Genomic DNA, 24,471 nt, shown 5'->3' with positions numbered 1-24,471 from the left:
AGCCCTGCTGATGTATAAGAGCAAAATCCTCACTGTTCAGCTATCTAGTAAATTGGGAAGAAGGGATATGCAGGAGAATACTGACCAATTCCCTGCTCCCAAACTACCAAAAGACCAGCAATGGGAGTATCAAAACATGCTGCCCTGCATCTTAATGGGTCTTTCCACTCACATCAACCTAAATTAATTGGAGCTAACATATTTGAAAGAACCAGTGGCACCAATAGCCACCAGGGACCCCGGGGGCCAGGTCGGGGGGGCGGGGCTGGCTCTGCACCCCAAAATGGACAGGGCCAAGAGCAGAAGGGGTAGAGTCTATGGCATTCAGCCCTCAGCACCGCCCAGACTGTGGTGCTGGGCCCTCATACACACTCCCTTACAGCCACGCACAGCCAAAGTAACACTGCTGTGGCATTTCAAAGGGACATGCAGCAGTGCTGGCAGCTGGAGCTGAAGATCCCTTTGAAACCCTGTGCCTGGAGGCAACTGCTCCCTTTGCTGACCCCTGCCACTAGGCCTGGAAAGAAAACCCTGTTTGCCTAACAAGTCAGGGTCTAAATGGTTTGTACAAACTGTGGACAACTCCTCAAGGGACAGGGAAGCACCGTAAGCAGTGTGGCAACTGAACAGAATTTGAGATTGTTCAAAAATAAAATGAAAACCAAAATTCCAAATGTTACATTAGAAACAACCTTTCTATATGTGCCTTATCTTTTTCCTCAGCCTAAAAAATATGGCTTCAATACTTCTCTTTCATCAATAAGCTAAAAAAAGCTGCAAATGTGACAACTCGTGTTTGTTATAGAATTCCCAGGTGAAGGTCAGGTACAAAAACTAAATGTGGCTAAGGAATTGATATGGGTTGAATAAGCTTTAAATGCTATCCATCACCTGAAAAACTGTGGGGGGGGAAAAAATCAAGTATTGATCACATTAGAGCTGAAATCTTGAAAGGAAGCAAAGGTAGCTTATCTGTCAGGAAGTATGCGATTGAAAGTAAACCACAGAAATGGAGGAGTAAGGCAATTTGCCTTACCACAACTATTGATGAGGTGTAACACAGTCCTGGAAATATTTGTTTCTACATGAACAGACAGACTTAGAAAAAAGTTAAAAATTCAAGACCCACAATGTGTTCCCACACACGCTTCATTACAAACCAAATGCACTACAAGAGTGGTCTATCGATATTTCATATTTAAAGCCAGTTTGATGAGTACAGTGATTCACCTAGGATTCTTACCCAAGCATTTCCTTTCTGCTAGCATCTCCCACAATTGTGTTCTGACTGAGCTGCTCCCTCTAATGTGCTGAGGGTTCATAAGAGTCATAAGGAGGAAGGAGAAAACTTGTTTTTCTTGACCTCTGAGGAAAGACCAAGAGGCAACGGGCTTAAACTGCAGCAAGGGAGGTTTAGGTTGGACATTAGGAAAACATTCTTAACTGTCAGGGCGGTCAAACAGTGGAATAAATTGCCAAGGGAGGTTGTGGAATCTCCATTGCTGGAGATATTTAAGAACAGGTTAGATAGATGTCTGTCAGGGATGGTTTAGATAATACTTGGTCCTGCCATTGGGGCAGGACTCTATGGCCTCTCGAGGTCTCTTCCAGTCCTAGTGTTCTATGATTCTATGATTCAAATGGTGGCACAGTTCGATTGCTTGTCCCAAGGTAAGTCATTTCAAAGCATGTAGAAAGATGCAACAAAATGCCCATGTATTAACTATTTACAGGAGACAATTTTCTGAAGAACAAAAAAGTTCATACCCTTCTCCCTCTTGGCTAACAAGGCTATCAGGGCAAGTTGCACTACAGAAAACATAGCTATCAAAAGCAAAATTACCAGTAAAAAAAGAAGGTATCTACACAGGACAACTGTTTACTTTAGTTTATAGTGTCTAATAAAGGGGTTAGGCGCTGCCCTCATGACCACTCGACATATCTTAAAGGTGGACATGCCCAATTGGCCCATTAGTCACCACCCATCTCCATTGTTTTTTCTCAAATAGGGTCTCCTGGTACTTTGTAGGCTCCAGTGCGTAAATTTATCCATGTAGCAAGGGATAGCTAAGAAGCCCCAAGTTTTTGGAAGGAGACAAAGAATGCCTGACCACCTCATGGATTTTTTATGCTTGCTATAAATCTTAGTGCTCTGCAAATACGTAATATATGCCACACCTTCGCCATCCTCCCCATGCATATGTAGTGTTCATTTTAACTCAAAGTATTTAAGGTGGACTGGTAAGACTAAACTAAGTAATTCATAATTGCAGCTTTACAGATATTCTATAATTCTAACCTGGAGAATGGAATTCAAATAAGACATTACTAGATGGCTAACTGGGATATTGTGGACCACTTGTATTCCCACAGCACTTCACAAATAAGAATAAGTAAACCTTATTGTTACAAATACAGAAGAATGCAATTAAATGCCAAGGGGAAAAATAGAAAGTGAGGAAGACTACAGCCTAAATACACATATACAACAGTCTTAGAAAGCTTTTTGCTTGTTTGTTTTTGGGGGTTTGGGGTTTTTCAATGAATGTTGTGGAATATCAATTTCACTGTACACACAGATAAAATCCATATATAAAATTCAAAATGTACACACTGGAAAAGTAAAGAATGTTCTTTAAGAAATTTAGTTAAGATGCAGAATTTCAACTGTTATAAAAATACAGAATCAAATTTTCACAGTTGCATAAGAATTGTGGGTTTCAAGCACTTCTATTTTTTATCAATTTAAACATTCATGGCTGTAGACAATTTGAAGTCAGACAATTTAATAGATTTTGAATTTCAAAAAGGTAAGGCTTTGTAAACTCTTAAAACACAATCTGTCAACATCACCTGTCAAAATATATGAAGTAAATATTCTTAAATCAACAAATCAGAATGATCTTTTACTATTTCACTTGCTAATCCATTTGCATCAAGCCTAATTTTAAAAAAAATGCTTTAAATTAATCCACTATCCCTCAAATTGGTAAAAATTCTGATTTTACAAATCCCATGTGCAGTTCAATCCAACTCAGGAACAGGAAACAAAACAAAAAAGTAAAAAGCTAAAGGCATGTGTTCTGTTCTCAGCTTTCAGAATGCAAATTATGTATCTAGCCAGGTAGGGATGGATCTGAAAATTCTTTTAAATCCACATTTCCCAAGCATCAGCTAGCCACACGCACTTGTTAATCAACTCAGCAGCTGTGTGATCTAACCACATGCTCTCAGTGCCATCTGGTAGAAATGCAAATTGTACGGCCATCAGCTTTCTGAATGAAAATAAATAAGTGCTTCTGCTACAATTCTATCCTCCTGGTATTCATAAAAGCTAACAACCTTGACAAGGCATTAAAAATGTAAAGGAAAGAATAGAAATGAACTAAGACTATGTTTAACACAGATGTGTTATCAGTCTTAAATCAAGAAAAGTTACGGTGTCAAAAGCATGAAGAAAACAAAACACCCATTAAAAATAAAAAGAATAATTGATCTTAAGGTGCATTTTATTGTAAGTATACAATCTTTTTCATAAAATGACAAAAAATGCAAATGTGTAGTATCACCTGATTTGGCATAACCCACCTCTTTACATTGAAAAAAATATTAATTTATAAATGCCTTATAAATATAGCTAGAAGGGCGAGCTAGATGGCTCAGAATAACAGAAAAGGAAGGAAAAAGTAAAATACAATGAGTAATAACTAAAACAAAAGCTGGTGAACATCAATTTCACTGTACACACAGAGGAAAGCATTTCATACATAAAAATCAAGATGTTGTATCTATGGTCCATAATTAGTATTATAATGTGCCATAACACTAAAATACAGACCAAAAGCCTTTTGAACCATTGAACTGGAGTAATCAGAAGCGAGAGGGGCAGGAAGTGAAGTCAAGAGAAAAACAAACCCACTAATTTTACTTAAACTAGTTAATATGAATTTTGGGGTTGACAGTTATATCAAACGTCTTGTACATTGCAGTCTTTAAATAATTGTGTCAGTTGTTAAACATGTTGCATCAACTGCTCCCTATCAGAGTTTATTTCCTCTTTAACAGTTCCAACCTTAAACCTAGTGTTTTGATTTGTTTATTTGTGGGAGAGAGGTAGATAGTTAACTGTTGTTTGCGAGAGAGAACAAAAAAAAAAAAACAAAAAAAAAAACACAAGTAGTCCTGTGACACCTTACAGACTAACAGATACTTTGGCGCATAAGCTTTTGTGTGCAAAGACCTGCTTCATCAGAGGCATGAGACGCATCAGTCAGAACGGGTCTTTGCCAACGAAAGCTTATGCTCCAAAATATCTATTAGTCTGTAAGGTGCCACAGGACTTCTTGCTGTTTTTGAAGATACAGACTAACTTTGATACTTATCCTACTCTAGATGTTTTTCAGGATTAAGAAATACTTTTGATTCCTTTAAATTAACAAAGATGACACTGATACTATTTATCACATTCTGGTGATAGAGATTATTACCCTTCCTTACACCCTACATATTTTTGATATTTAATATCATCCATGTAAATGGCCCCACTGAACAAAAACATGTCTCACATATCTGGGAAAAAACAGTGGACAACGTAACAGCAATTGTGGCACTGATCCATCTAGTGTGTGTGTGTGGATACAGGGAATAATCATACGCAGAAGAATCTAATTAACAAAAGCTTCCCAAAAGAAACCATTCCTTCTCAGAAAGGATCTTCCCTTTAATTATCACAGAATAAAACTCAGGCATTAACTCTTCCATTTATCTACACACAAATATAAGTGGTCTTAAATACATTAAGGGAATGTTGGATTATCTTGGAATAACTGTATACTAGCAGAAACACGTGCACAATTACATAACAACGAATTTGCTTGCCCACTTCCTATTTTATAGTATGTCTCCTATACTTAAGTCACCACGCACTTAGTACTACTAGAACATAAATGCCTCCCGTGACATCAGCTGTCATATCTTCACACATACGGAGAAGCACTCTCTTAGGTTTCAGGCCTCTAATTTTAATTACAAAACCTCCTCAATAGCTACCAGTCAAATAAAGACTGTTAAAATTCAATACCCATTTCCGAGGGGGAAAAATAACTGCTTTGGTCAAAGTTAAAGACTGTGGGGCAAAACACTCCTGGCTGTCAGACACAGTATTTCAGATTAGACTGCCTTAAACTGAAATAGGCTCTACTGTGTATAGAAACACTATTTTGGAATAAATTTTGCTTATTTTGGGGCTTCCCTATAGGGTAGATGCATTATTCTGGAATGGCTTGTTTCAGAAAAACTCTGGAATAAAACAAAGCAGCAGAATGTAGCACTTTAAAGACTAACAAAATGATTTATTCGGTGATGAGCTTTTGTGGGAAAGACCCACTTCATCAGATCAACATTATTTCCAATACAGTGACATTTATATGTACAAAGGACCAAAAAATAAATTTTTTTTCAATAAAACTGACAAATCAAATAGGATAGAAGGAAGTGGGTGACAGGTGGGGGGATGTTAATTGTCCTGTCTGAGATAATTACATGAATCAAAGAAAGGGAAGCAGCCCTTCTAATCATGAGGTAATTGATGTCTCTGTTCATACCACGTGTTAATATGTTGAATCTGAATATGTACTCTAATTCAAATCTCTTGCTCTAATCTGTTAAATTCTGTGTGTTCCAGGACACAAATTCTCAGGTCTTTAAAAGAATGGCCCACTACATTGAAGTGTTCACTGATCAGTTTACATGTATTGAGTTTCTTGATGTCTAATGCCAAAAACTTCCCCAAAGAATAAATGGACACAGAGCAGAAGGGGTGTGTGATTCAACATGTTTGAGAATCACTGTTCTGGGTGAATGACAAGGCAAGTCTCATAATCTCTCTTTGTCAGTCACACCAAATTTCAGGGCAAATATTTCAACCGCTGCAGCTGCTGGCTTTAGAGTCTGTGGAAATAAAGCTATACAAGTACAAACAGATATGAAGGCAACTCCTCCGTTTAGTTCTGTGTGTCTGATCCAAACTTTATATTGAAACATGGGCTACCTACAAAAATGTGATTTCTATTTTCAAGACAGGAAAGGATTATTATTGTAATTATTGCACAAGTTGAACCTCTAGTCTGGCGTGCATTCAGCTGGCAGCGTCCATGGGCTGGCATGTTTTTATTTAGCCGGATGTCCATTTACCACGGGTGTAGCCAGGTTTCCTGCAATCCCATAACATTTGTTTACAACCACAAGTCCTGGCTCTCAGTGTTCTGTGCTGTTACTTAGCTCTAACTTAACCCTAAATGTCTTCTAAGAACCCAGTAAGAAGCAGAAACATTGCTAATGCTGCTAGACAATATTGACCTCCTATGGTCCCGCAAATTCTGTCATTCCGCACCAGTCAGGTCCCAAGAGAGGTTCAACCTGTAGTGCTATTTCATTTAATATATAGTAACAGGTAGGCATTCTTGTCAGTTTTCTAGGGGATACTACATATAGCGGCATTTAAAAAAAAAGCCATGAAATTTGAGGTGATTTTATTACTTGTAGAATGTGGAAAATTTATGCTAGTTTCCCACTACTGATTTTAAAACTTTCAAATAAAGATTAATTTTCTTAGAAAAAAATTTTTAATTTAACATTCAACACATTTATAATTTAATGTTTAGTTGTTAAAAACTATTACCACTGTAAGTGGAACGGGAAATTTGCTGTAAAATCAACACAAAATAAGAATTGGTAGCTACTACAGTTCACTACCATGTGCAATGGGGCATGCTGAACAACAAAGAATATTGAGAGAAAGCATGTAAGTTTTAGCTACTGTTAGTTAAGTAATCTTTTCTATTAATTCTCAATAGTCACAGGCCTGATAATCTTAAAGCTAGACACTAGGAAGCGAGAAAGTCGTAAGTTTGACATTACTCTACCTCACTCACATGCTTTGTTCTACTAATGCATATGCAGTTGGTTAGACTATTCAATTACTTGGTATATGAAGATAACAAAAGCCAGTGGATTAAAATAATCCTCCCACAAAACAGCTTTTTTATTAAAAGGAGAATGATAATTACAATTAAAATAAACATTCCAGTTCTGCTGACTGCATGTACTCTACTCTCTGCAGTGCTCAAATCTCATTGCAGAAATTCACCTGGAATCTGTGCAAAAAAACGTTATCTAGGTTTTTATTAACAATACTTACATACACCTATCGGGAAGAGATGAGGACTCTTTCTTTTAAAATTGGGAGATTTTTTTTCCCTCTGCGTTCTTCTTTATGGTCAATTCAACCCAACCAGACTATGCACTGTTTCAATAATTTATACCTACATGCATATCAAAATATTAGGATAGTCTTGTTTATCAGATTGCAAAATTAAATGGAGAAAGGCCAACTGTTAAACAGCAGAGCAAAATGACAGAATTAAAATATCACTTATAAGCAGCTTGAAGTTGCTAAGTTCTATTCATTTAAAGTCTATTTCTCTGAGATGGCCATGTCCATTTTATGTGGAGTAGACTGCACCAAGCACCCTGCAAAAGATGACAATTACTTGAGGTACGTTCATTAGAGAGCAAATGATCCGTAGCAAAATTAAGACATAGATGACAAGATATTATTAAGATACATGTAAATCTACATTTGTATCTGCAAACTGCATATCAGAATGATAAAAATGATCTAAAAGACAAACTACTAGTCACCTCTCATTAACTAACAATCTTTTGGGCTACCAAAGTCCCTTGGGTAGGCTCGTTGGCTGCCATGACCACACATTGCTCAAAGCACCATGTGTGCCTCTGCATTGTACACCCCATCAGGGGTTAGGGAATGGAACATCACACATCGCCTGAGCCATGCTTGGAGTGTAGGCAGCATGTAAAGCCCTTCCACCATGGGCTCAGTAGCGCCGTAATGCCTACAGCCCCAGGAGCTTGGCCAAGGGTCCAGCTGAGCAGTCAGCCCACAGCCGCCTCCAGTAAGTGCTTCCCAGACAGAGCCTACACCTGGCACCCTACTCTCCCTGGCACCCTAGGCCCCTGCCTCAAGGTAAAACCCAATCCTATGACCCACCTCCTGCACTTCTGCTGAGGTCACAGCCCTGTCCTGCACCAAACCTACTGCATCTCCCTCCCCCAAATGGCTTCCTGCAACCCTGCTGTGGTCACAAATCCCTCCCTCACCCTGCATCCCCTCCTACAGTCCTACCCGAGGTAAAAGTCCTCTCCTGACTCTGTACCCCCTCCCATCTCCTGTGCCCCACGGCACAACCCCCTACTTCACCCAAACTCCCTCCCAGATCCCTTACTACACCCCAGTGCCTTACCTCAACCTCCCTCACAGACCCCTCACTTTCACCATTACTATCAAAAAAGAATGTGGACCATGACCACTTCCCAAATTCTTGGACTGACCCCCACATCAAAATATTGCCCACCCTGATCTAGCCTGTCAATATAAACAGAGCATATGATGTATGAAACATACATGGTATGAATCGCCACACTTTGTATTTAAAAGTAGTATTTATTAGATGTAAGATGGCCACTTTTTTCTTGTAGCCTTTGCCAGCTTAATTGTAGTTTAAAATGTAGTTTGAACAAGGATTTGTGCTACTATAGCCATATATCAAGAAGTCATTGTAGCATAGCTAATATAGGCCCACAGAGGCCTACCACTTCTTATCTTTCCTGTCAGCAGTAACGCAAGCAGCCTACAAGTGAAATATGCCATGACGGGCTTTTTGCAAAGTGTTTTTCTTCTACCCTGTTTATGAGAAAAGTTAAGGTCAGACAGGTCATATTAGTAATGTAAATTTTCGCCATCTACAGCACTTTTCTGATGCCAGGTGGTGTTCCAGCTTCCCCCACTTACCATGGCCAGAATAGTGTGGTGTCCCAATTGAATTTGAACAAAGGTCACTTAATGGGTTTATTTCCCTTGACCTTCTATCAGAAATTGAACTTGAGAAACATGAATGTTGAGGTCATCGGGAAAGTTGGGGTATTGCTGATTGTTAAGGATTCTATGAGATCAGAGCTTAATTTTGCATCAGTATTTAAGTACTGTAAGGTAAAATGGGTATCAGAACCCCTCGCTGCACGGGGAAGGGGTGCTAGACGGAATCTGCACCAAGAGGTGTACCTTCCACCCCCATTCTCTCTCTCTCTCCCCCCAACCTCTGTTATCTTTGCTACCTATTCTTGGAAAAGCCTTTTGTTTTTCCTCTTTAACTTGATTTCTACCCACCACAATATACACCTTCCTCACTGACTGAAGCGAGCTGGCCTCAGATTCTAGAGGGTTCACAGGAATCAGTGAGTATTGCATTTTACCTGCGTTAGCATAAGTTTAAACCATAAATGCAGTTAGTTAAGTAACTTGTATTACTGTTAAAACATTAAGTAAAATTTCTGTTTGTAACCAGACATTGACTGTGTTAAACATCTTCAGTTTGTATCTGTTAAGTGCTGTTTTAATAACACCGTGCTGCTAAAATAAACAAACCATAAATGCTGCCAGAAGTATTGTCTGGGTAATCACTGGAAATCCCAAAAACTCACCTCTAGCTTGAGATACACTCTGTCTCAGCCTCTTCATGTTAACTCGGGAGAGGTGTGAACCTTACTCTTTAAACTTTAAGTCAGATTGGCGAGCCTTCCCAAATCCACAAATCATATACTCATCCCCCACCCCGAGCTAACACTCAGAATATTCACTTGTACCCTGTTTATGTATTAAAATTTTCAACCAACATATATCTTCAGAAAGGAGTCTTTTTGAGGTATATGTACTTTCTTCCTCTCTTTGAAAACCATCTGCCAGATTTCAGCCAAAAGCACATTATATGGCTGTCTTTCAATTCCTGGGCAAAGAAGGGTTTATGATGGAATGGAAGGCACTATCTTTTTATATGGACGCGTAAATCATTAGCAACATTTAGCAATACAATCTCATATGATGTTTTCCTGTAACGCTTTTTGATCATATCAAGTGTAGAAGTCTGATTCTTTAAAATAAATGCCTTTAAAAACTTGAATGAGTAGATGTTTAATTCCTTTCACATGGCTGAGTAATTGTGAGGTGAAATTCTTAACCACAAAGGTTAACAATTCAGATTATGACATCATAATTCAGGTTGTGTAACCAGAAAAGAAAAAAAAAAAGTTGAGAGTTCAGAACAATACAAATGGGTGTGAAAAGTTAGATCTGCCAATAAATTGATTAGTAAATTGAGATGGTTACTAAGGATTCAAATGTGGTCACCTGTTTTGTTTCAACAAAATTAAGTAGTTTTCTGTATAGACAGAAAGTTAAGAAAGCCATAAAGGTATTTTATCATATATTTATAAATTTAAAAATTATAAATTATTAACCAAATCTGGCCTTTGGACCTCCAGCCACAAAAAAAAAAAAATCACAGTCCTTGGGACATGATAAATATGAAGGCCAACACAATCTTTCACTAAAATGTAAGGAAGTTTATTTGCCTTTTCACCAAAACGTAAATCCAAACACTAACACTTAAATTTCATAGTGACTTTATCCTCCCCCAATAATATTCCTGATCACAATTAAGAAGCTGAATAATTTTGGGCCTCAATATCTGTATACACATCCATGCCCAGAAAGGGCATAAGATACGGTAGTTATTTAAAACTAAACACAGATACTTCTACTGATTATCCTAAGGAGAAATAATTTAATCTTATGTCTTATTTTACAGTGCATTTCCAAAAATCAAATTACAGACTCAATAAGCTAGTATGCTAACAATTCATACACTCATGTCAAGGATTCAAGACTAACAGACCACTGTTTTCTAGCTTCATATATGGAAGTGATTAGTTTGTATGGTTAAGTCTGAGTAATATTCTGTTCAAAACATAATAAATTGAAGTATTGTCCACAATGTTACATTTCTTTAGAACTTCGTGTTTAGCCTTATGTTATTGCCTGACTTTAAATAGTATTTTGCCTATTGTACATCTTAAAAATTCACTTTAACAGGTGGTATTACCATTAAAAATACCACATATTAGGAATAGAGCATTTTGCCACATGAAAGTATTCAGTTCTTCCATATTTGTTTCATAAAGCTTTCCTTAGTTCCAGTAACTTCCTTGAAAAGGCCTCCCTGATTTACACTATTAGGGCAATAACATTTCCCTTCAATAAAAAAGGCAAAAACAATTAAGCATTATATTGCCAAATGAAGTACAAACTGGAACTGTTACAGAGAACAGATTATTTACTGTGGGGAAAACAACAACATATCATCTGAGATACAGTAGAACCTCAGAATTATCAACACTGAAGGAATGAAGGCTGAAAGTTTATCACTGAATATTGGCTTAAATTTTGTAACTTAACTATGCAAAAAAAATACTAATTTCACCCATCTTAAAGCACATCTTCCCTATCTAGTCATTTCTAACTTGCACTGTTTTAAGTAATTGGTGTTTAATAGAGTACTGTACCATATTTGCCTTTTTTTGGGCTCTTCGGCTGCTTGATTGCATATTTCCTGTTCCAGTGTGGCTGACCAGCCAGTTTGTAACTCTGGTGTTCATAAAGCTGAGGTTCTAACATATCTATGATTATTTTTCATGTTATATTTAATCTTTGCATTCTGTGTGTGTTTTTCAAAATGGGAAACTTTTATACTAAGACAGGAATAAATAAAAATGTGTGGGTTTTTTTTTTTTCCTTTTTAATCCAAAAGTGAAGTCAGAAGAAAAATCCAATAACCATTTATCACCTTGAATGATTTTTAATAAAAAAAGAAGAAATGGACTTGGATTAGTTCATGCCGTAAAAGACTAGCAATACATCATTAGCCAAAAAAGACATTGGACATCTTTTATATATACAGATTTAGAGATATAGCGATATCTCCTTCGCTATGCCACAGATGTGTTTTTAGCATATGTACTCTAATAGTATCATATCCTTTAAAAAAGTGGGGAAGCCAAGATTTGCAACTAAACAGACACACATATGCATTGGTGTAACAAAGAAAAATAAAATACATAACACGTTAAGTAGTGAATGAGTAGGAACAAAAAAATGAATTAGAAGGAACAAGTAATTGCCTTGCATTAAACGTCCTGTTGTCCACTGCTTTGTGAAATTGCAGTTATTTTGCTTATTTTTTTGTTTTGGCCATTTCTAACCAACAAAATGTAACTGACAGATTACCTGGGCAAGGAAAGGAAATATACCCTCCCTAGGCTTGAATACAGGCTGATTGCTACATCTCTTCATTTTTGACATGTTATACGACATTGATATCAGCTTGTGTTTCTGGAAACAGACATAAATGAATAAAGATTGGTTTTTTTATAAATTACTTCACCTGTTATTAATTCTATCACGTATTATGGTATACTTCTATATCTAATTAGTTGCAGAGTATCAGACAGAGAACAAAGATAAATACACACAGTGACATGGGCCTGGGAGGGGGGAACAAGTAAACAGCCGCTGAAGTCATAAACACCAAAAATAATTTGAATTCATCTTTAGGGTCTCTACAAGTGATGTTGCAAGCCTTAACACACATCTCCACAGCTGCAGCATAACCTCTCTTCAGTTCACAATAATCAGATCACTCTCTTAGCAAGTTTTTTCAATAGAGTTGTTGAACTAGTACAGGAAAGAATCTACAGCCTTCACCAGTTTGATATCTGCATATCGATATGGTGATTTCCTGCAATACAATGGACACACCTTACTGAATTAAGCATAAGTATCTCAGGCATTCATTGTTTTAAGAATGAAAATGTTTACATATTATTGCCAAATGAGACACAACTTCTTGAAAGAGAAGGCATGGCTAACATACACCCTCGTATGACAAGCTGAAAGGACTCCTAAACAACGTGCTAGACAAAGCACACTGGGATTCCTCTAGATCCATTATCTTGAAGCTGAACTTCAGCGAGAGACTAACTGTTTGCTTCGCATATTGCACACAGACATATAGAACCCTGAAGAGTAACAAATGTATCAGGTAATGGGCTTTCATGGGTAAGACCCATTTCTTCTTTCTTCAGATTACTGGAACAGACTATTAGGCTACATCTACACTAGAAACATCCATCTACAGAATTACTGTCAGAAGAGATATCCGGACAAAACTTCCGTCAGCCATTTACACATCAAAGCAGATCAGTCTCTTGATCTGCTGTCAATAAAAGGGTCCCTGGAGAATCTACACTGCTTTTTTTGTTGACACTATCTGTTGACAAAACGTATTTTGTGTGTAGACCCTTCAAAAGTTTTGTCTACAAAACTCTATAGTATAGACATAGCCTTAGAGTCCACGTTTATATAGCAGGAGAGGAAGGGAAAGGAAGAAGAAAAAGAGTGGGGGGGTTACCTGTCTCTGAGACCAGCAGATGAAGCAAATTAAGTTACGTAGGATGCGTGCCATTCCTTGCACTATCGAAAATTGCAAAATTGTACTTGTAATATACAAGATATGGGGGTGTATGGGGATACAGGGAGGGGAAGTATCTCTGTTGGAGGGACCTGTCGTACCCCTTTGGGGGTAGTCCATCCACTTTGGTCCCCGCCTGTCACTCAGCTCTCACTTGGGGCTCCAAGTAGCTGCAGCATGTGCAGTGGCCACACCCTGGGCAATGGCTTCGACAGGCTGGCCAAACCAGGTGAGTGTAACCAATGGGGCTCAAACCCTCGGTGAGTTTTTGGATTTGCCTACCCAGCTTGTCAAGTCAGTTCCGATGGACTGGGCGGAAGAGATCATTTAGATCCAACGGCAAAGAAGGCGGTTCTGCAACGCTTTGTGGAAAGTGAAGGGCTTGACAAGGCACGAAAGATGTCAAGGCCATCCACTGCAACCAAAGAAGTTACCAGTCGTGATGATTCTACGTACCACTGGTGCCTGGCTTCCAAGGTCGAGAGAGCAGGATTGTTCCCGTGCAACAGCTCTACAACTTAAAAAGCTTTCACACACAGGTCCTGTGCAAATCATGGTATCATCACATCACCCAAGTCCTGTGGTGACAGGGGAGGGCTGAAGTGACAGGTGGAGGTTACCACTGGGAGTTGTAGTCCCAATCCCGCACGTAGGCAGCCTGTGGACAAGTGGTCGTCCAGCTCTGCACCTGGGGCAGCAGAGTTGCCCGGCAGCATCCCAGGCATCTGACCAGTCCTCTTTAGGACAGCACTGGTCACCCTAGTAAGGGAGGGGCCGAGAAAAGGTGGCATAAAAATTGCCTGTCCTACAACAATAACTGGCCAGCAAGCCACGGCTGGCAGTTCAACCCTACTTGTGGTAGACACCAAAAGAAAAATTTGAGAAAACTTACCATTGGTGTATGGAATGTTCGTACTCTCATGGATCGAGAAGCTGTTGCAAGACCTGAGAGAAGGACAGCTCTCATTGCTCGTGAACTAGCCCACTATAACATCAATATAGCAGCATTAAGTAAAATAAGATTAGCTGGGGAAGGTTTCTTGAGTGAACCAGGAAGTGGTTATACCTTCCTCTAGAAGGGTAAGACTGAGACAGAGGATAGAATACATGGAGTCGGTCTGGCAATGAAAACCTCATTGATGCCTCAACTCCCAGACCTTCCAGTGGGTATCAATGAAAGATTGCTGAAACTACACTTCCCACTAAATGCCAAACATCATACCACCATCATCAGTGCATATGCACCCACTCTAACATCCCCTGACAACTCAAAGGAACAATTCCATGAAGATCTCGACAGACTAATTAAGGCCACACCTGCAACAGACAAACTACTCCTACCTGGAGATTTCAATGCCTGAGTCCGGGCTGACAACGAGAACTGGAAAGGAGTAACCGAGCCTAATGGTGCAGGCAAAAACAACAACAATGGACTACTCCTTTTGAGCCTTTGTTCTGAAAACAACCTGACTATTACCAACACTCTGTTCTGACAAGCGGATAAATACAAAATGATGTGGATGCACCCTAGGTCTAAACAGTGGCATCTGATAGATTATGCCATTGTCAGGACGCGAGACATCCGAGACGTACTGATCACCAGAGTAATGCAAGGCACAGAGTGCTGGACAGATCACAGATTAGTCAGGATGTCTCTTCAACTTTACATCACTCCCTTTCGGCACAAATGCCTTAAGCATGTGCGACCTGCTTTTAACATAGCCAAACTGACGGATGCCCAATGTTTTAACAATTTTTAGAAGAGTCTCAATGACAAATTAACATCCCACGGTCAACTGATCGGTACTGTAACCGAAAAGTGAGATCAGTTCAAGCAGATAGTGACTGACACAGCAATAACATCACTTGGACCAAACAAAAGAATACATCAGGACTGGTTCGAAGAGAACCAAGAAGAAATATGTTCAATACTGGAAGTAAAGAGAAAATCCTTTATTGAATGGCAAAATGACCCCTCCTCAGCCTCCAAATGGGACCATTTCAAGCACCTTCAGAGCAAAACACAGAAAAACCTCAGTCAGATACAAGACAGCTGGTGGGAGAGCAAAGCCAAGAAATTGAGCACTATGCTGAGACCCACAACTCAAAGATGTTCTTTAGTGCTATTAGGACTGTCTATGGACCTTCTAAACCAAGGACTACACCATTGCTCTCATCAGACAACACAACGCTGGTCAAAGACAAAGAGGACATCAACGAAAGATGGTGACAACACTTAAGCAACCTCCTTTACAGACAATCGACCATGAATAATAACGTCCTCAATGAAATTCCACAACAACCCGTCTTGACAGATCTTGACCTTCCGCCCACTATAGATGAGATTAAGAAAGCTGTTAGCCAGATGAGTTCAGGAAAAGCTCCTGGAAAAGATGGGATACCAGCAGACATATATAAAGTGGCAAGTCCAGCAGCACTAGCAGCGTTCCATTGCATGATCATCAGAATCTGAGAGGATGAAAACATACCACAGGACCTCCGCGATGCTATTATTGTCTCCCTTTTCAAGAATAAAGGCAGCAAAGCAGAATGTGGAAACTACAGCGGATCTTCCCTCCAATGGAGAGGAGGGATGTGCATCACCCACATCATCTTGAACCGCCTAATAGCCAGTATTTCTGAGGCAAATCTACCTGAAAGTCAACGTGGTTTTCGACTTGGCCGGAGCACAGCCGATATGGTGTTTGCTGTCAGACAAATACAAGAGAAGTGTATTGAACAGAACATGCACGTGTATGCTTTCTTCACAGATCTGACAAAGGTGTTTGATACAGTCAACAGGGAAGCCCTTTGGGCCATTCTAATATGACTTGGCTGCCCAAGAATATTTGTCCAGACTATACACCTTTTCCATGACGACATGACAGACAAAGTACTGTCTGAAGGAGCCACATCAGCCCCCTTCAACATCACCAATGGCGTGAAACAAGGATGTGTTCTTGCTCCTGTCTTATTTTACCTGCTCTTTGCATGCGTCCTTAACCATGCAACGAAAGATCTGGACTGACGTATATATTTGAAATACCAGCATGATGGTTCACTTTTTGACCTCCGTCACCTGAATGCAAAGACTAAGACAGTGCAGAAACTCCTTTCTGAGGCACTCTTTGCTGATGACTGTGCCCTTATGGCTCACATTGTAAACGATCTTCAGCACATTGTCAACAAGTTTTCTGAGGCCTCGCAACTTTTCAGACTATCTATCAGCCTCGGAAAGACAGAAGTTCTCCATCAACCTGAACCTGGATCAAATGCTCCTGTCCCAAGTATGTCCATTGACAGTGCTCAGCTTAAAGTAGTGGAGAACTTTAAATACCTGGGTAGTGTCATATCCAGTGATGGATCACTGGATAAGAAGATCAACACGTGAATATCCAAAGCGAGCCAGGTACTTGGCTGTCTTCATGTCAAAGTTCTAAACCACCATAACATCCGGATGTCAACAAAACTGCTTGTGTACAGAGCTATTGTTCTCTCATCTCTTTTGTACGGGTGCGAAACATGGACACTATATAGGCATCACATCAAGCAACTCGAAGCATTCCACATGCGCTGCCTCCGTAACATCATGAAGATCCGCTGGCAAGACAAAGTGCACAATCTTGAGGTCCTCGAGAGAGACCAGATGACAAGCATCGAAATGATGATTATGAAGTCACAACTACGTTGGACCAGTCACGTCAGCCGCACGGATGCCAACAGAATCCCTCGCCAGCTTCTGTATGGTGAACTCTCCCAGGGCATCTGGCGTATAGGTCGCCCACGGAAACGCTACAAGGATACCATCAAAGCCAATCTGCAGTACGGTAGTATCAAACCGAGGGACCCTGAGGACACCGCCAGTGACAGAGCACAGTGGCGTGCAACAGTCAGAAATACCTGCATTGCCTTTGAGGAAGACTACTGCCGGCGTCTACAAGAGGCACGCGAATGACATCACAGAGCATCAGCAATGCACAACCCACAGATTGCAAACTTCCCATGCACCATCTGCGGCAAAATGTGCGCCTCTAGAATTGGCTTATACAGTCACCAGAGGGCACACCATGAGACCAACAACAGATGATCTGTACAGATTTGTCATCATCGGATTGATGGACTACCATTATATAAGATATTGTTGCCACCGATATGAAATTACAACAAATGTTATTCAAAGTGTGTCAAGTACACTGTTAAATAGGAAAAAAATGCTGAATATGAATATGGTATTAGTACGCATGTGTCATTTTTGTATTTACAGTCATGCCAAATCTGAATATCTAACATTCACTCCTGGGTAGCGCCCACAAGATATTTATTCAACACATCTTGAAGGGATGATTCAAATTAAATGACCCATCTAAAGCACACAACTCAGAACAGAAGACATCTACCTACAGTGAATGGACTTTCCTGTCAGTCTTCCCTTTTGATAATTGCTTCCTCCACTTTGACTAAGTGAAATCATGCATGAACATGTTACATGTCCATGCGACCCCAAGTTCCATTTTTACCTGTGACCTTCCACTAGTTGCGTTGAGAACTTTGTTTGAAACAACAGATTTACCTCCACATGAGAGTAGCCAGCCCCAGCCTTTTCTGCTCATACATCTAGTACATTATCTTATACTAACATGACCACTCTCACCATGTTGTTGAGGACTTTCCAATGATTTGGAAGCAACCACAGATTTGCTTTAGGCAACAATTTATTTCACTGCAGATATGAGCCTGAACCAAGAACTTTGCCACCAGTGTGTATATTGATTCCTTTAATTTCAACATTCATCTTTACTTTTCTTTTTTTTTTTTTTTTTAAGTAAAATTTTGAATAGATTTTAGATACTAAAAGATTGGGAATAGTGTGATTATTGGATGAAATCCAAATGACATATTAATTTGGGTGTGCAGCTACTCCTTTCAGATTTAATCAAAAGTTTCTAACATCTTTGAAAAACCCACTCTCCTTTAAACTCAGTGTATTGGGCGCGGGGGGGATAGAAGGACTAAAATGCAGAAAAGAAACTATTTTTTCTGACTTACTGATATCCAGTGTGGTTAACACAAATTCAGTGTTGTTGTGGGCCTATTATATTTTTATGGAGGAATGTCTTGTGTTGATCTGCTCTATTTCTCAACAGTGTCCCCCTGAATTTGGGACTCAGTTGCGACACACATTACCAGGTGAGGATTTTTTGCTTTTCTTCTGGGGTGCACAGTTAGTGAATTTAAAGCATATAACTAATATGGAGAGTGAAGAACAAAAAAGTTCTTCAAGCTAATTGCACAGATGAGCTTGAAACTCAGAGTGGCTGATCAGATGCAAACTAGGCTTTGTTATGGTGCTTTGTCATACTGTACGTTATGCTCTTGCATTAGAGTATAGAGGTGTCAGGGCACATTCAAAGCCCTGATAGATTCTATTATTCAAGATATCCTATCATATGCTTGTCTACAGTGGACTTCACAAATGACACATACACACAGAAGCATGAAAATATATCTGCGGAAGTGTTTTTAGTTCATTTAGCATGAAATACTAACGCAGGTTTGATGATGTAAAAGACAGACCCACACTAGAAATGTAAATGGTTAACCAGTAATCCTTGCCCTAAACCAGGCGTGTGCAACATGTGACCGGCAGGCAAGAATCCAGACTGCAGAGCTTTTTTATCTGGCCTGCTGAGCCAGCAGTGGTGACATTTTTAAAAACAGGGCTGGGTGGCTCCAAACCTCACATGGCTCTTTAAAGAGCCACTTGTGGCTCCCATTGCCACTCCCTTCTCTAGCTCCCATGTAGCGCAGCAGGGGCAGCTCCCAGCACCCTACCACAGTGTACATGGGGGAGGGGCAGCAGGGTCACTCTGGAGAATGCAGGCTCTGTCCCTCACAGGGGTTTGTCCCCACATGGCACCTATAATGCGTAGTTCTGGCAGGCACTCCTTCGCTCACTCCCTGGGCAGCATGGCAGTGAAGCAGCCCTGCCGAGGGCGTGAAGCCACTGAGTGCACTGCCAAACAGCATCGCACAGGCTGCCTACTACAGGCAGACCAGCATCACCAAGGAGCTGCTGAGGGCCAGGCTCCACCCTACCCCAAGGCAGTGCCGCAGGAGCTCTGTGCCCTGCTCACCAAGATGAGTGGCATACAGTGGTATGCCACTGTATGGTAGCAGCGCACGGACAGACTAACAGATGACAGACAGACTGGCTGGGCTGGAGAGGCAGTGGGAGGGTGTTGGGACAGTGGGGCACTGGAAGGGATGGATGAACAGACTGGCTGGGGTGGGCTGGATGTGGAGTTGTTGGGACAGATGGAAAGGCTGAGCTACAGAGTAGTGGGGGTGTTGAGACTGACACACAGAGAAGCTGGACTAGAGGGGTGCATGAAGGGATTGAGTCTAAGGCTGGGGGAGGAGTAAGGTTGAGGGGGGTTGGGCTGCAACAGGTTTACACTGGGGCGGGGGGGGGGCAGTTTCGGGCTGCAAAGGATTTAAGCCTGGGGATTGGGGGGGGGTGTGGTTTGGAGCTATTCCGGGTTCAGCACCCAGTACACACAAAAAATTGCCTTGTGGCCCCCGTTGAAAAAAGGTTGGATAGCCCTGCTGTAAATAGATGAGGCGTACCAGTTACAGTTAACCACAGGGGCTTGAGTAATCCCCTCCACCCGCCCCCTGCCACTCCTGGTTTAATTGGTTACACAACATTTAACTGGTTAACCAATTCAATCGGGGTTTACATCCCTAAGTCGTATTTCAATGCATGCTAAAAGAATCTCAGTGTATATTATATTTGGAAGTCATTCATGTTTTTTAAATTTACAGATTACAGTAAAGAACTCTACGTTTCAATGCTTTCTTATTTTGGCATTACAGAAAGAGACCTTTTTATTGGATCTTCTTGACTGCTCAGAATGAACACTTCTTGCTCCAGGAATTTAGACGTCCTGGAATCAAAAAGTTCAAATGCTATTTCAAAATTCTTTGTACATTCCTACTTCTGAATTCTCTTCTTTAAACTCATGCAAAAATCATTCTCTGTAATATAAAAAGAGTCCCATAGATCAAGACTACTTACATGAATGTATTCATATTTCATGCTAATTAGTCCCTGTACACATAACGTCTTTCCCTAGTGTGTCCAATACATGTGTCTCTGTCCTCAAATTGCTCATTAAATCTGCTTTAGTTCATTTGAGCACTGTATCACTGTGACTGAATGAGAGATTTTAGAATATGAGGCCTCTGCTTTCTTTCTCGTGTGTATTTCATACAAAATCTTTACAAGGAAAGCTCTGGCAGCGTGTAGAAATAATGCACACAACAGCTGATGTGCTCTGTAAGTGTATAAACAAGGTTATCACAAAGGTAGTGTCCTCAGTGCCTCAATTGTACATGCACATAATATACACTGTATCTGACAAGTTCTGAGAAGTAGCAATCCTTATTCTTTTTAATGGGGACCTTTGAGACACACCATGTCTCAAAAATACAGTGCTCATGGTTAAACCAAAACTTCTTAGATTGCTCTACAGCCAAGACTTACTACCCTTCTCTCTCTAAGATTCTGACTTTTCAATTAAGTAATAGAGGCTGTTCTGCAGCAACTATAACATGCCTCTTTCTGAAACAGAAGCATTCAGAATTTACTCCTTCAAAGCAATAGAACATAGTTATCTTAAAGAAACAGAGGTCCAGAGGTCTTAGGTATGGGATTTTTTTTTTCTTCTTCAAATCAGGACATGCCTATGGTTTCATTCTGGTGTTTGCCTAACTCTTTGTGCGAAACCAGCCTGCAACACTGATGGAGGATAAAGACTTTGAGTTTTGTTTCAGATCCATGTCCCACATTCCAAGGGAAGATGTTATGCAGGACTCGAAATCCCAGATTGATTTGACTTTTCTATGTTCTTTTAACGCGAGGCTAATACCCATTGTTAAAAATCTTCTTCCGTACAGCAGAGTTCGTAAATCAGAAACTTTTAATTGAAATATTAATTCAATGAAACTTTTGATAATTTTAAATAATTCTCTACATGTTTCCCTGAATTTTCACTATAGTACCAGAACAGCTCAGTTAGGCATTAATCAACTTCCAAAAAAACATTTTACTGGCCCTGGTGCTAATTTTAAAAGTCTCTCTACTCTGGCCTGACCACTGTTGCACCAACTTTGTTTTGTACAAGCCATTTTATTGTAACAGAAAATACTCTGAGAGATTCTGGATAAAGTACTTACTATGAAGACACCTTGTCTAACATCCAAGCAAAAGAAAAGAAAATCCCAATTTCCAAAACAAGCTCAGCAAAGCTCTCAGACTAACCGTCTTAAATTCTCTTAAAGATCCTCACATTTAAATTAAGGTCAAAAACATGTATCAATCATTCTGAAAAAAAATTAGGTTTTTAAGAAAAGGAAAGCAGAGGAATTCAGAGATATTTACTGTTAACACACAAACTCAGACATTTCAAAGTATGCAAATTCAGTTAAGACACTCAAGTTATTTAAACGCTGCCTCTACTCATCTTCCTCTTACTCTATCGTTAGCAATCCCAAATTTGAACGTCTCCCCTTTGTTCCCTCAGTTGCTAGTTAGCTAGATAGCTATAGCAAACTATATACAGAAAGACAGATATATACATTCACATAGATATTTAACCAAGGACACTAATTGAAGGACAGATAGTAAGATGTGCACTTGAAAAGCCACTGTACTTAAACACCTTGCAATTAAAGTGAAAATGTGTGCTGTAGGGCACTGGTTTACAGTTGGTTTCATGGGGGCAAGGGGCTGCTTAAATGCTTTTGGATTCTGGGTGCAGAGTCTTGCCACAGCTGATCTCAGCGTCTGTATCGTTCTGCAGCTCGATATGGCCCTTCTTCTGCATTTGCCCAAGGAAGCTTAAGAGACTGGCAGAGTAATACAGGGTAAACAAGGTCCAAGCTCGAAGGAAAGGTGGTACCTTCAACACCTCAGGTGGAACTTCAGGAGGTCTAGCTTATCACAGTTGGATAAACATGTATACAGTAGAACCCTGAGACATTTGCACATATCTTGGGTTAATGTGACTGAGTGGCAGAGAGCTGGTGCCTCGCTCCAGGCTGCCAGGTGCCAACTCCCCACCACTCAGAGGTGTGGGGAATTGACCAGCTGTTGCACTGGTGAGTTTCCCGGCTCCCATCAGGGGTGGCAGCCAAGAGCCTGATGCTCCTGTGAGGGGTAGTGAGAGGCAGGCGGCTGGCCTGACAGGAGCAGCTTCCCCACTCCTGTGAGTAGCGGGCAGCCCAGAGCCAGACTCTTGGCTGCCTGTCATTCTGGGAGCCAGAAAACGGACCAGCTCAGGAGCACTGGTCAGTTTCCCAGCTCCCGCAAGCGAGAGGGAGCTGAGAGTCAGGCTGCCGCCTAGTTCCCAGCTCCTATCAACTTACATGAAATTTGAATTACATGAGGTTGCCCAGGAAGGCAATCTTTACATAACGCGGGGTGGGGAGGGTCTAATGTATGTATGGGTGGAAGGCTGCTTACCTAGGTCAAGATTTTCAGAAGTGGTTTTGGGTTCACCCCTTAAAACAAAGGCTAAGGCATTTGATTCCCAGAAGGTGACCCTTCAGCACTATCTGGGGGGCGGAGGGGGGGGAATCAGGCTCCTTTAAGTTATTTGAAAAGATTAGTATTGTTGGTGTCATTGTTAATTTTGGTCTAACTGAGGACAGTAAGGGAGGAAAGCAGTTGAATAAGCAGATGTTCTCTCCCCTCCCAAGCTGTACGAAGACAATTCTGAGGCAACCCAGGGCTCTTGCCTTCTGCCTCCCAATTTTGTTTCTGGCACTCCCAAGGAATGGATATTAGTGCTTCACCTCATAATATCCCTGCATGAAGTTACTATTTGGAATGTGGACATCTAAAGTATTAAGGCACAAAAAGGATTTAGTTCTGTGCACTAATCTCTTTTGGAAAAGCTCTCAAATGTGGTACAGCTGTGCCCCTAAAGGTTAATATAAGATACTACAAGTTAATACAACATAAATGACATGGGGAAATAATGGCCGTAATAATAATTGTTGTAATGTCAACTATATTAGTGCAGCTACATTTCAAAATTTGTGTGTATGTGTTTCACACCTAATTATTGCCCACAATCACAGTCAAGTCCTGAAAGTTTTGAGCAAACATATACAAGTGCTGAGGCGGATAGCTCAGTTTCTCCATCATGCTCCATCACCACTTACCTCAATTCTCAGGTCCAGCACATCTTACATTCCCTTCTCACCATCAGAGGGGAAGGGGCTACTTGTCAGTTGCTTTAGAATCCCCGTCCCCAGTGTAATAATTCTCCAAAATTACTTATTTATTCATGTTATGCCACCAAAAAAAAAAAAAAAAAAAAAGGCAAACCAAACCAAATCATTTGCAGTACAAGCAGTAACCATGCCATGATAGCATACAGACAAGTAGCTTGATGTCACTAACTTTAAACACACTGAGCTCTGAAAAAAAGAGAAGAAAACAGTCAGAATGGATCTGCAGATGCAACACAGCCAGAGTTCCCTGTAAAGCTTAGTGCTTGTGTCACAGCCCAGGAGAGATTCAAGGTGCCATTGAGCTCATTAAACAGAGTGCCCACAACCACTGGCAGCATGTGCTCCTATTGGTGGTGCACACTTGTGGGTGCCTTGGTGCACAGAACAAAATTTATTCCACCCATGGATTGAAAAAATTACAGGGAACTATGACTATAACCAGAGAAAAAGTTAGACGCAAGCAAGTTTTCACCCTTTCCAACAATACTTTTGAAAACGCTGTGACAGCCCACAGAAGGTTATAGTAGCCTAGTGGAGGGCACATATGTGGGCAGTTGGGTCTCTTCTTTTATGTTCCCTAGGAACTAAGGCCCAGCAAGGACCAGCCTGCAGCACCAGGTCAAACCAACACGTGGGGCTAATTAAGCACCTGCAGCCAATCAAGGCCTGTGGATCCCTTGGGCAAGTAGGGGGAACGAGAAAGGGGGTAGACCAGAAAGGAGGAAAG

The 24,471-nt window shown here is 40.5% G+C and overlaps 1 protein-coding gene across 4 annotated transcripts in view; it reads right to left on the bottom strand.

Annotated features, from left to right (window-relative positions):
- Positions 1–24,471, bottom strand: part of DIAPH2 (diaphanous related formin 2) — an 829,633-nt gene that overhangs the window by 521,965 nt on the left and 283,197 nt on the right. The window lies entirely within an intron of this gene.

This window comes from Carettochelys insculpta, chromosome 13, assembly GCF_033958435.1.
Source record: "Carettochelys insculpta isolate YL-2023 chromosome 13, ASM3395843v1, whole genome shotgun sequence".
Taxonomy (NCBI): Eukaryota; Metazoa; Chordata; order Testudines; family Carettochelyidae; genus Carettochelys; species Carettochelys insculpta.
The sequence above is the reverse complement of the archived record's forward strand: the minus strand, read 5'-3'. Positions and strand labels throughout refer to the sequence as shown.